The sequence below is a fragment of the Pinus tabuliformis genome, chromosome 2_2 (assembly GCF_031772625.1).
Source record: "Pinus tabuliformis cultivar Carrire ecotype Pingquan chromosome 2_2, CPIR1, whole genome shotgun sequence".
NCBI classification, from domain to species: domain Eukaryota; kingdom Viridiplantae; phylum Streptophyta; class Pinopsida; order Pinales; family Pinaceae; genus Pinus; species Pinus tabuliformis.
Window position 1 is genome coordinate 227,772,982 of NC_142300.1, and position 15,050 is coordinate 227,788,031.

General features: G+C 34.0%; 1 pseudogene; it reads left to right on the forward strand.

Moving 5' to 3' along the window:
* The first annotated feature begins 13,068 nt into the window (after positions 1-13,068).
* On the forward strand, positions 13,069-14,142 carry LOC149192148 (uncharacterized; annotated as a pseudogene).
* The last annotated feature ends 908 nt before the right edge of the window (positions 14,143-15,050 follow it).

Consider the following 15,050-nt stretch of genomic DNA (forward strand, 5'->3'; position numbering starts at 1 on the left):
TTAAGAAGTTTTCTTCCTGACAGCTTCTGATCGCGGTCCCACTTCACGTTGTCAGCAGGTTTTTCCTACAATCACGGGCTTTTCCGTGCTGTAAAACGAATTGTTTGGTCGTTTTAGAAAATCTATATAAAATCGTTATGAAGTTGATTTTCTTTCCGTTTATTATGAAAAAATGGAATATTGGTCTGTGGTTTATATTTGGTGATTTTTCAAAATTTATTAAATATTTGTATGGCTTTGCAAAGATAAAAATAAAAATTAAAAAACAGCTAATCATTTGTGTAAATGAGAGAAGACAGGGATAGGGTTACGAGAGCTTTAGTGGCTAGAATTTGTAGAACTCTTAAAGAAGTATGAAGCATAAAAACAAGATTATATGTAATAGAGATGATATAAAAAAGAATAGTCGACACTTGTGAGATCAACAATCTAAAAGAGTCCTTTGAAGAAGAAGCTATTGTTGAGGAAGGGACTCCAAAAAAAGAAAAGGATCAAGATAGTCATAGGATTGAGCAACACACCTAGGTTTAGGGAAACTTAAATGCTGAAGAGTTGATCAAATGGATCTATGGACAAATATTTTGAATATGATAACATAGCCAAGGAGAAAAAAGTGAAATTTTTATTGACTAGAATGAAGGGACATGCCTCTCTATGGTGGGACAACATGTAAGTTGACACTGAATGGTGACAATTACTAGTTCACACTTAATGGTGACAAAATCAAAAGGTTAACTTCTACCTCAAGACCATCAACTAAGTGTTTTCAGACCAATGCAAAATCTCAAATAGGAATCTATTTCTACAAAGAAATATACAAAAAAAAAAATTATAGGCTAAGTGTAAGATTTGGACTTGTGGAAGGAAACTCTAGAATGTCAACGAGATAAATTAATGGTTTAAGAGTTGAAATACAAGATACATTAAATAGTTTATCTCTAAGAACTATTGAAGAAGCCTACCAAATAGCTCCTAAGATAGAAGAGAAGCTCGTAAGGAAGAAAAGTCAAAGAGGAAGGCGACAAAGAACAATAAGAAGTAGAGGACAATCAAGCAAAGAGGAACCAGGCATATAACAATCAAGAAAATAGAAATCAGGAAAAGGAAAATCAAGTAGAAGATTTTCAGTTCAAAGGGAAGAAGGAAATAGTTCTTATCAATGAGAATCATCATTGACAGGATGAGATTATAGAGGAGAAGACTATATCAAAGTGGTAGAGGACAAAACCTTCATGTCAGATGTTATGTGTGTAATAGAATTGGTTATAAATCTAATGAATGTTGAGAAAACCCTTCCAAAAAATATAGGAAATGTCCACATTACACAGGAAGATACCAAAAAGTCCTATGTGCATGAGAAATCACTTGAAGTTGGAGAATCTATGCTAATAAACAAAGTCTTGTTGAATGATGCCAAAGAGGCTAACGAACCACCAGAGAGAAAAACATTATTCAATTTTGTCTACGAATTAAAAGGAAATTGTTTGAAGGTTATAATTGACATTCGAAGGATTGACAATTTGGTGGCTATAGAGATGGTGCAGTAGTTAAAGCTAAAGAAAAAATGCATCCTACACCATGGAGAGTTTCATGGTTGTAGAAAGGATATCATATCCTAGTAAATGAACAATGTGAAGTAGAGTTCAAAATTATATGCTACAAAGATAAAGTACTTTGTGATGTCATGATCATGGACATATGTCATGCTCTTTAGGAATACCCTAGAAGTATGATAGAGAACAACTACAAGATGGAAGACGCAACACACATACTTTTGAAAAGGATAGTTAAAGACATACACTTTTGCCATTGAAAGATAAAAGTGCACCATACGAGACCAATCCTAAAGTACTACTACTTAGCGGAAAGGAGTTTCTAAATGAAATCAAGCATGAGGAGGTAAAATTTGCTTTCATTGGTAAGCCTAAGGAGTCTTCATAAATACAAATTTGAATGATTTTACAAACGAAATTAAAAATATGTTGGATGAGCTTCTTGACATTATAGTTGATGACTTTCCAAATAAATTTCATCCAGTAATTAGTATCAACCATCACATAGACTTGATTCCCAGTGCTAGCCCTCTAAATAAAGCAACATAGAATATGAATCCAAGAGTGAATGAGGAGATAAAAGACCACATTCGAGAATTGCTACATAAGGGTCCCATCCAACAAAGTTTAAATCAATGTGTTGTTTGCATAGTATTAACTCCAAGGAAGGATGGAGGAGGGAGGACAAGCATCGATTGGATGGATATAAACAAAATTGAAATTAGGTGATGATTCCCCTCACGTAACATAGGTGATTTATTATATTTTTTAAATGGTGTTGAATACTTCTCCAAAATATATATGAAAAGTGGATATCATTAAATTTGAATTAATAATGGGGTTGAATGGAATATAACATTCAAAACTAATAATGTTTTGTATGAATGGTTGGTGATGCATTTTGGGTTGAAAAATGTGTCCACTGATTTCATGAGGTTAATGAATGAAGTGTTGAATGAATTCATAGGTAAATGTATTATTTTTTACCTATATGATATCCTAATTACAATTAGTCAAAACGAGGAAAACCAAGGTATGTTAGAATGGTGTTGAGTAAATTTCAACAACTGAAGTTACCAATAAATTTGAAGAGATGGAGGTTCATGAAGAAAAAATTATTCTACTTTGGTTTAGCGGTGTCAAAGTATGGCTTAAAGATGGATCAAGAGAAAATCTAGGCCACAATCAACTCGCTAACCCCAAGGACCATTTCTGACGTAAGAATCTCCCTTCGTCTCTAAAGTTTCTACAAAAAATTCATTCCAAATTTTAGTGCCATGTATGTTCCAATTACGAAGACTATCAAAGAAAGTAAACGACCATTGTATTCGAAAAAATATATGCTTTCACTGCTACAACACCCTCCAAATTTTAGCTTATATTCAAACATTTTTTCCCCTCTTTAACCATGTGAAAGGGAGTCATTCCATGATTGCTTTCTAATTTTCCAAGTCTCTTTGTGAAGAAATTCTAAGTGTCGTCTTTTGTTAAGGGAACTGTGTCTCTTTATGAGAGTGAGTCATAACTCACCTTTCAGAGGAAGATTTCATGCTTTCTCATGTACTAATAGGTTCTATCTATCAAAGAGATATGAATTAGACTTCTTCCCAAATTAATGTGCACATTCTTGTTGCAATCGACACTAGTGTCGAAAGGTGTATCTTAAGTGTCGCACTTGGAGGAAAATGTCATTTTCTTATCATTTCAATGGATGCATATTGATTAGTCAATTGTTTCATTGTCATGTGATTGATATTTATGATTGTGTGATCATGTTTCAGTCTTGTTACATACTCTAGTCCCATATATTTCCTCACTCATCCCACACTTAGTCAATTTCTAAAGTGTTTTTGTCTTCACATCTTTCCCAACCAACCACTAACAATTTTTCCTTCTTTAATTATTCATTGTTCAGACTCAAAGTCCCAACCAACCATCCTTGACTCATTGAACTAGGTAGTCACTTCCTCAATGAACTAATCGCACAATCCTAATGCCCTATCCCTACCACCTACACTTGCTCACTACGCAATATTTTCCCAATAACGCCTCCAAAATGCACAACACTTTCTCAATCAATAGTGACTCCCTGTCTCATTCCATAATTTTTTCAACCATGCAATCAACTCTCTTACTCATTCCAGAACTATCCACTACACAATGAGAGTGAGCAAATGTTCCTCACTATATCTCTACCTCTCTTAACTATGCAGTCATGCCTTCCTCTCCCTCGATAAATACACACTACATAACCATAGAGCATAGAATTTCACCTCTTCCTCCTTCTCCTTCACATTGCGTAATCCCTACGACGCCTCCTTAACCTTGCACCTTGTCCCATCTTAGGTAGTATGTTGCATCCAAAATAAGATAGACTAGGTTATTTTGTGACCGATGTCATCATGTCATGAGCAAATTCCATTTGCGGGTGCCAGTATCTTGACACGAAATGATAATTATCAAGGAGGATTCCAATGATATCAAGTAAGAATACACTTGTGAAGTTGAAACAACGAAGAGATTGTCAAGTAGAGAGATGAAGGAACATTAGATCACGAGGAAAGAGGGAAGATTAAGATGACATGGAAGACTCCATATCATCCCAACCTCTTGGAGGATGAAGATGAAGTACATGAAATATATATAATGAAGACATAAAGAAGGAAGCATGGAGAGAATCTTGGCATTGATACTCTACAACGAAGTTCCATGTCATCATTTCTAAGCCATGGCTTGTCTAAGTGTCACCACAAGAATCATGTGTGTCATTGTATTTTTCCACATACTTTCTGGATGTAATTATGTCATGATAAAATGTAAAATGTGTGGAAGACCAAGTCTCACACATACAATGTGAAGAGTCATGTAGAAGCTCAAGGGTCTCATAGCAACTAGAAAATTCAGATGGGAAATTGAGGGACATGAGGGTAGCTTAAGGGTAGGCATATGAGAGAGGATTAGTCTTTTTATAAGTAGGTAGTTTCTTAACATTAGACTATTGGAACTAGTGTTGTATCATTATAATGGTGCATATTGGGAATTTCACTTTAAACTTTGAAGCCCTTGGAGCTGACACACTTTTCATGCATATGCTATGAATGATGTAATACTATTCTTTCATTGTTTGTGGTGTATGTTTATGTTTCTACATACTAATGAAAATTAACTATCTCATTGGCTCTAATATGAATCTTTGAATCATCTCTCTTCTGCTTTCATGATAATTATTTATTTGTGAATTATTTTTCAATGTTATTAATGATTCTTTTAGATATATGCGGGTGTTGTTACTAAGATCTAGTACTATTTATTTCTCTTAAAGAATCAATTTTTCTTCCTTTCCATGAAACAACCATTATACACTTTGCAGTTGAATACATCACAAAGCTAACTTGTCTATCTTGAAAGTACATGTGCTTCTCATGTCTCATTTATTGGAAACCAACTTAATTTTCTAGTTGGGGTTCCTACTCTAGATGGTGTGATGTCAAATTAGTACTTCATACTGTACAAACCCTATCACTGTTCGTAACTTCTAGAACTATCAATAGTCTAGTGCTAGAAGGAGGGCAGGATTTTTATGGTTGACAATTCAACACATTCCTACAAAATACCTTTTGTGAATGGTAGTAATTTTCTAAGTCCAACTCCAAATCATATATTTTAGAAAGAAGAGCCATCTCACCAAGATTCAAAGCGTGCATATGAAGTTACCTACAAGCAACTCCAGACACGTTAGCTTATTTCTTGTTAGTTTCCTAGAGCTATTAGATTGCTCCCTCTAAGATCCTTTCTTCCTCATAATTAAACAAGAAAAAACAACCCACACTGCTGTGTTGGTTTCTTTAGTGGAAGAATTGGTTAACGTAACCATTTAAGATTTAGTTTACCTTTCTAAAGGAATTCAGTAGCAAGGGGATCTTACGACACCCATTACAGAAAATATGGATGCAGACAGGGAGGATCTTCATTATTCTAATGAAGAACAACCGAGGGAATATGAACATCCAAAAAATAACAAGAATTTGTATGGTGAATGAGAAGAGTCTTCATAATCAGAGAGTGAGACGAAGGAGAAGAACGAAGACATTTTTGGTGTCCAATTGGATTGGATGGCCCAAGGGTGTATTGATCTTCTAGGAAATCTTTATTGCTGACATAAGAACTGGGAAAATTTTCTTACCAAGTATGATCCTGAGAAGAAAGTGAAAGTCAAAGATCACATTAATGACTTCTACTTGCGTCTACAGTTGTTAGAGGTACTTTTTGATGATGTTGCTTGTAGATTATTTCCATACATTTTAGAAAATAGAGAATCAATGTGATACCATATCCTTTCACCAAATTCATTCCATAATTTGAGGGATTTTAGATAGTTATTGTTAGAATAAATTGATGATGATAACACTGCATCCATGTTACTTAAAGAACTCAGAAAGATTAAGATGGGGGATGATGCAAATCTATATTAGATATGTTTAGAATTGGTCTCTCTTTACCATTTTTGTCACAAATTTTTTTCCTAGAATTAATTCTTCCTTCAACATATTCAAGATTTAAATCCCTTTAAAAATTTCAAGAAAACCTAGTAATAGAGGGAGGAGTTCAAAGGAGAGCCAACTCTGTGCAATTATGGCTAGAATTCATTTTAATTCCCAAGTTTGTGGAAATATATTTACGTTCCACATTCTACCATGGCCTCTGGGCAGGGGCCATAGTAGATATTATGAGCCACTTCATATATAACTTGACGTAGTAAATTAAAGCCCCTTGTGTCAAGCCACCAGGAAGAGACCTCTAGGCTGGACCCACAAACAAATATCCTAGCCACCGATATAATTCCTGACTAAATTAAAAACATGAGCTATGCAAAGTCATTGAAGTAAGTCTTATGGGCGTGGTCGACCCACTCTCTATAGCATGATGCGTTTAACTTGGGCACTTAATAATATTATTGGGGTAATGAACACTTGGAAAGTTTTGTCAACTGTTGTGTCGTCTATTAATCAATCCTTGTGGGGAATGAAAAGCATAAAAATATTCATTGTCCTTTCGAAAGGATTATCTCCTCCACTCCTTTCCCTTATGCATTTTAATGTCACTCTCCAAGGGAAGTTCCTCTCCCTTCTCTACTCCTCTTGCAACCACTTCAATAATGATACATACACATATATATGGCATATTGGTATTTGACATAAAATATAATATTAAAGTTAGATAGTGTATTATTCATTAGATTGGAGAAGGACCAGTTTTGAGTTGAATTAAGGGATTGTCATTGCTAAACGCACAAACCCATTTTTATTAAAATTGAAGGAATATATAGATTACATTATAGTTTGTTCTAGATACATGAATATATGATCAAAATATCTTTTGAGGGAAAAATTAAACAATTATAACAATTGTTTAACAATCTGGCTAAACAAAGCAAATTACATGGCAATTTCAAACAACTTCTATCGTAGAAAACCATTCATTAAGGAACCAACTCCTCTAGTAAATGTTTTTAACCTCTTGGTCAATGAGAATTATATATTCCCTTGCATCACGCTCCCAAGGAACAATGATTTCAAGGATTCTTTTTCATGACTTGTTTAACATATTTGCCACTTTTTTGTATGAGTGTGGATGTGATCCAAGATGCATCTGAAGCTGGAAGGTTTTTCCATTTTACTAATGTTGTAGATATTGCAACGCCCTCCAAAATTTTGGCTTACACAAATTTCATAGCCTTCCTTTTTCTTTTCATTTGTTGTTTCAAACAATAGAGCTTGTTTCATGAGCTTTCTCAAATTTCTTTGGTACCTTTTGCATGTTGGGTTAACTATCATCTTTTGGCATGTTTGTCTGTCATAAAATGTTTACGAGCCCTTTATGATGGTTTCAAATATTTGTCTTTATTTATTTGATTTTTTCCAACCATGTAAACATTCATCATATAAATACAGAAAGTCTTGGGCATTACCGCAATATTGTCATCATAGCCGTCCTAAAGCCTATCTTAAGTGTTGCACATGTCGTATATTATCATGAGGTAGTCACACAGAGGGAAACTCTTTATTTTTGTGTTTCATTGATCTAGTTTGACGTGTCATCAAAGTATGCTAAGTGTATGATCATAGCCAAGGTTCATCACAATACCATCACCCATCCCGCACTTAGTTATTTTTAGAAAATATTCTCAACCTAGAAACTTATTTTCTACGAGCCTCAACTGAGCTACGCATTACATAGTCTTAGCCCTCTAGGATGTGACCTTGCTTCTTCGAACTTTGCAGTGCGCATTCCTTGTCCTCCAGGGCTGCTTTTCTACACAATTTCTGAGTCCACCTCGTACGCAATTGTCAATCTTATTTGGTAGAGGGGTTTATGAATACGGCGATATTCTGGTTGAGAAGGAGGTCGATTGGAAGGCATGCAAAGGACTCGAACTCACGCCGTTCACCACCATTCATAAGATAACCTTGAAATCCAAGATTCGTTACTCCAGGTAATGGGGTCAGATCAGTAAGACAAGTGGGTTGGTTCCAGTGATGGGAGTAAGGGGAACAAAGCAAGGAATGTAGAAGATGCTTTGTATACAAGTCGGGCATGTACCTATATGGCATTCAACCCCCACTAGTACACATGATTTTTCTTACAAATACAAATTTTTCTTTGTGGATGTACAACAAAATGCCTACGGGTTGGAAATAGGCAATCGCCCTGCTCTCACCCTTCCACAAGGTATCACTGTCAGAGCCTCTGTCGAAATGTTTTTCAATGACTTTTTCCATACAGCGGCTGATATGCATATTTTACTAAATTACCAAAAGGAGATATTGCGGGTGGATAGGCTTTACCATTCCCCCAAAGAAGGACTTCTGTTGCATGCAAGGCAATGCGGCTCTTTCACTAGGGCTTCATGTAGAACAGGTTCAAGGCACCAATCGCCAAGCAAGGAAAGAAATGAATTAACTGTAGATCCAAAGAATCTATATCATATCTTTATTAAAACCGTATTTGGGAAATCGATAATGATATGGGTTGCAGAAATAGATCTGGGGATTGATATGAAGCAAAAATCTCAAGAGGATATAGGTGTTCCAATATTTTCTCAAAGTTTGATTTTCTCAGGGAAAGTATTACATGAATAGATTGACATGAAATATTATGGTATTAGAAGGGACTGCACTATTATCCTGAACTTAAGATTAAAATGTGGGGCTACAAGAGAAAGCACATCAGCAAAGGAAAATCCAAAAAACAAAGGTCAAGCTTCATTCAAAGACGTACTAAAAAGGAAACAAACAACAAAGGATGATAAAGTCCCAATTCTAACAATTCCAGGACCATACATTATAGAAAAAATGGAAAAAGCGCAAGATTTGTCAATTGAACTCCGAGAAGTAAGTGATCTATTCACTATTTTACATTCCAACGCCATTATCTATCATTTTAATGGATTTTGGCCAAAAATTGAAGAGCTTAATGAATGGATTTACCAAAACTGGACTAGAGAATGTGATATCTACCTGTGTGCAAAAGGTTTTTTTGTGGTTTAGTTTGATACCCAAAAAGACTACAACTTCGTCATTAATGACGGGCCATGGTTCTGGGGAAGGGTCGGGCTCTTTGTTACCCCATGGTTCTCTGGTTTTGATGCAAATACAATGGTGGTCACAAAAATGTCGGTATGGGTGAGGCTTCATAACCTTCCACTCCCCTTTTGGCACCATCAGGTTCTAGAAAGCATAGGGAATTCCCTTGGAAGGCACTTGAAGATATATCGAGAAAGAATGGACAAAGGGCTCTTCATATGTGCAAGCATCTTTGTGGAGATGGATTTGAGTAAAGGCCTTCCCGATTGCATAAGAATGACAAATAAAGATTTTAAGTGGATACAATGGCTTGAATTTGAAAATACAACCTTCATATGCATGGTATGCCACCAAACAAGGCTGTTAGAAAATACACGCAAAGAAGAAAGCAAACAACAAAAAAGAGAATGCAAAAGTAAAAAGGATGGCAATTTACAAAACATTCTTGTGAGATGATGAGGAAGAGAAACACAATAAAACCCATCAAAAACAGGAGTCAGGAAAACAACAAGATCCACGTGAAATGGGAGATGAGAAGGAAGAAGATCAGAAGATGCAACGAGAGAATCCAAAAAACTCAATGTTTAATCTGATACTTGAAAGACAAGTCGAAGGAAATAACAGCAACCAGTGTACTGGTGGAAATAAGTGACCACATTCTTCCAAAAGCTTTTACTCAGACGAATAATGCTCCAATATTATGAACAATAATCAATTGAAAATTGTCCCTACCTCTCCTCCACTAGAGTTCTGGAAAAAGGTTCAAAAGAAAAAAGGCAAAAAAGACAAGTCTGTTTTTGCTGGTAATATGTAATCTTAAATTTTATTTTATTTTTTCTCTTTATCTTTTCTTTTTATTTTTCTTGGGTAGCTCTGCTACTTTGTTTTATTATATTAGATATATTTTTAATTTTATAAAGGTTTATTATAAATGATATAATGTTTTGTTGCGAAAAAATATATTTAAAAAAAAAAAAATTAATATTAAAATTTATAAAAAAATAAAAATTGATTTTTTATTAATAAAAATATATGCTTATAAAATTATCAATTTTAAAATTTTATTTTTATTTTTTTAAATAAAATAATAAAAAAATTATGTATAATCTCTAATCTATTCTAATTTTAGATAAACTAATTTTATTTTTAGATAAATTAAATATTAATGGTCACCAACACCACTATCACCAACACAACTATCTTAAATATTAAATACAAGTAACACCTCTAAGAATATCACCAACACAACTATACATTTGATTTAGGAAATTAAACAAATGAGCTTTATCTTTACACATGGTTAATGATTTGTGAGAAAATATTAGGTCGAGCTTTTAATTATTTTCAAATCAAAATATAATAAATAATATAAAAATTAGCAATAAAGTATGAAAAAAGTTATGATTAATCCTGCAATATAAGTGGATCATATAGGTTGGGAATAGAGAATTCAAGTCATATTTTGATGGGATTTCAATAAGTTTTTATTTTTATATATTTTTAAATTTTTTTTTAAATAAATAGTGTTTTATTTAACATAAAAATTTATGAATAACATGGTTATTGTTAGCTTCATCTTGTTTAATTTTGGTAGGATGAGATTCTTGCATGTAGAGTCTATATTTTCTCTTATTTAATACATAGTGTTTTATTATAGAGATTTTGTAGGTTGACTTTATTAACACTAATAAAATAAAGGTTGGTGAGTGTGACTCATTTAATATATAATGTTTTATTGTTAGAGATCTTTTAGGTTGACTTTATTAACACTAATAAAATAAAGGTTGGTTAGTGTGAGATTTTAATGACATTGCAAACCATATTTTTTGTTAATATGGAACATTTAACTTTGAAAACTTGAATTTACATGTTGTGATATATTAGAGTGCATATGACTAATGCTTTTTTTGTTATGTGCTAATGTTCATTCCCATGATCACAATGGTCACTAATAAAATTGATATTCTAATAGTATTTATAAATTCCTCATGATGGAAAAGTTATCTATATATTTAGTAAACTTTTAGGTAAGCCATATTTAGGAGATTTTTGTCTTGCCAACCATATTAGGATAAGAGCAATTCTGAAATGTTAGAGTTGATGTTCCTTAGAAATAGATTGTAAACAAGTGAATTACCAATGTATGGAGAGGATTGCAACAAAGGCAATAAAATGCAACGAGTGAGGACAACTACAATAGTTAATTTGAAATCTATCCAATAAATGAAACCTCCAAGAAAAGAGAACCCAAAAGCAAACCATGACCCCAAACACCCAACACTGGCATTAGGCATATGATTAGAGCACCCAAAGAAAGTTATATGTCTCATCGTTAGAGGAAAACCATTAGAGCATGATTCACTAATTAAAGACTTCAAAGCATTAAAAAAGAGCATGATTCAGTAATTAGAGACTTCAAAGCATTAAAAAAGGTTGATAAGGGATCCTTACCTAGACGATGCATGAAAGTATAGCACAAAAACAAATTTCTATGTCTAATCAATAGAGGAAAACCACTAAAGCCTAATGCACTACTCCAAAACATTGACAAGAGGTTATAATAGATCCTTACCCAGAAGATGCATTACACTAGGTTTCATCATTGCCAACAACTATAATTTAAAAAAAATCACATGCTATTATCCCGACCTAATTTTAGAACTAGTTTGCAAAGAGTTTCAAAATTTGGGTTATGATTAATATGTGTTAGGTTATAATTAGTATGTATAGAGTTAACGTAATAGTAATTTCTTTCATATCCCATTACCTACTTAAATATCATCAAATACCATCACTACATATATTTAATGGTGAATTCTATAAATGTCTTCTTTTAAAAATCAAGCTAAATGACGGTAACATGATATTATACTTGAATCCCAAATACTAATCAACATCTCATTATATCTACATTTAGCAAACAATAATCACTAAAGAAAAACATACAATTTTATTTGATTATTTGTAGTTGTGGTAGCTAACCTAAATATAAAAGTCAATTCCTGATTTTCCAATTCAGTATTTCTTTTTTGGTAATTATTATACTAATAAAATAAAAATAAACATTTTACAATTCACTTTGCCATAGTCTAAAGAGACTACTTTTTTGGCCTGAAAATTATTGAAATTCTGAGTATATTTTGTTAAAATCTGATAGCATTTTTTGTAATTCTAAGTTATGGCTATTAAATTTCAAGATTTTCAATATCCCAAATTTTTTTGTTTTTAATGATGGATGATTCAAACATTGTTACTACAAAATTTTTTAAATTTTTTTTACTCAAATTCTAACTACAACTACAGTGGAAAGTATTAACAATTCCTCCGCCTCCGCATACTACTCCATTAGTATTAACAATTCCTCCGCCTCCACATACTACTCCATTAACTTTCATTAATTTACCATGATTTATATTCGTTTACACAAATCAACAATGTCAAATTACTAGGTAATTGAGTTTGACCTGTAGCTTCTAAGCAAATGCGATACCCTCCTTTGTAAACTTCTCCGAAAACACTCGGACCAATCGTATGGCCTTCTCCACCAGATCAGCTACTCCTATGACGTTAATGGATGGTTACGGGCCCATTTCAACAATGAACATCAGAAAGGTTAGACTAGCATGGTAGGCAATGTTAGAATTTGTCGATCGGGTCTACCTCAGAGTTTGGATTTTTATGAATTATTTGATGTTATATCAATCTTTTTAATACCTTTAATTGACGACGTTGACAATAAAACGAATTACTTATTCTGTCGGAAACAAAAAAATATGCTACCGCACCTTCGACGAAAATATCAATGTCTAGAACAGCTGGTACCTTCTTCTTCCCTTCACGCAGCCAGTCCCGTTGCGTGCACGGTGCGTGTGTAGAGAAGGAATCTTTTATTTTCATTTCGGAACAAACATAGTAAAGCGCGTGAATAAACATTTAATCAATCTGATCACAATTCCCAACAATGCCTCAAATACAAATCCCAGTACCAAGAAAAGGAGAGAAACCATGGTGGAGTGCTGTATGTGCGGCGATGTGGGCTTTGCAGAGCATCTGTTTCAGTGCGGGAAATGCCGATTCCGCTTCCAGCACAAATAGGACTACACAAAATTTTCAGCATTGTAATGTTTAAGATTTGTATTAATGACATGTACAGATTCCTGTTTCGCTCAATAATAATACTGTTTTGATTATGAATTTGCAGATATTGCAGCAGAGGATATTTCTACGAAGATCATATTGAATTCTGTGATTGGTGTTTCGTGGAATCTGATAAAACGAGCGGATTTACTGCTAATTTGCATTCTGACACCAAATCTAAGCCCCCCATAATAAAGAAAGTCGATGGCAAGAGATCAAATGGCTCCAATTCTATTAGCAGTAGATCAGCCAATGGCTTCACTGTCAAAGCAAAAGGAGATGAAGGTAGACTTATGGTTAAATGTAATGATCGAAAGCCTAACGTGCCATTAGGATTGATAAGAACTCTCAGTAAAACCAATAAGAAAAATACTCCTGGAAGAAATAGGCGAAGAATAAAGTTCCTCCATGAAATCCTATGTTAAATTTATGTCTCCTGAAACTTGAAAGTATGATCTCCTTCTGCTTCGAATTGTAAAATGTGCTCCTTATATTCTAGGAAAGACTTGCATCCTTATATCCTCCGGTAAGCTTGACTGGTTGGATTTTAATCTTGAAAAGGACAACGTTCTATTTGCTATTGCAGTTCTCTGCACTTTCTATGTAGATTATTTTTTCCGTGTTGGTGGAAGATTTGTTGAATAATATACAAATTCGTTTTTTCCTTTAAAATTGTTTTTCGAAAATGTCCAAAAAACAATGAGAGGTTTTTTCTTAATTTCCTCCAAAAATGGAGAAGAGAAATTGTCTCTCGACAAACTGCAGATCTTTCCTTCTCAAATATACTATTTCATCCACTGAATATACTATTTCATCCACTGGGAGGCATGGTCTCTAGTAGTAACGGTGAAAGAATACGTGTGTCTCGTTAGAGTTTAGGATCCAGCTACACTTTTCAATGGCCTTGAGACATTTTGGAATATCTTTGAACTATAAAAATATGTGGCGTGTGAGTTATTGCATATATATATAGAAAATATTACTTCTCTGTACTTTTACGAGAAAATTGTAATTATTAGACATTACATTATAATTGGGCTTGTTTGTTTTTTGGTAAAATAGAACCGTGGGTATATACGGCCGCAGTTCATTTCATGCCCTAGCATGCTGTATATTTGTTGCATAGCTGTAGCCTCCGAAGCGGAGCGCTTGTTCGTTGACTTGGGAGCCGTACTGTCTGTTTCGGATTTGGCCTTTGGAGGAATGGAACCCTGGACCATAGGACGCAATATTGTTGCCCTAGAACCAGTGAGACGTAACTGTCGGCTCCTTGGACTTCACGGCTCTTACGTTCTTCCTATATCCAGCTGCTCTTTGAAGACTCGTTCGTAGCAGTGAGGATTCTCCGCCTAAACATCACATAGTCCTGTTACTGTTGTTATTGTTGAGGTAGTAGTAAGCAGGATGAAGTTGAAGCACGCTAGAATACTGGGCAGAGATCAGAGGCTTTTTAAGAAGTTTTCTTCCTGACAGCTTCTGATCGCGGTCCCACTTCACGTTGTCAGCAGGCTTTTCCTACAATCACGGGATTTTCCGTGCTGTAAAACGAATTGTTTGGTCGTTTTAGAAAATCTATATAAAATCTTTATGAAGTTGATTTTTTCCCGTTTATTATGAAAAATTGGAATATTGGTCTGTGGTTTATATTTGGTGAATTTTCAAAATTTATTAAATATTTTTATGACTTTGCAAAGATAGAAATAAAAAATAAAAAACAGCTAATCATTTGTGTAAATGACAGAAGACGGGGATAGGGTTACAAGAGCTTTAGTAACTA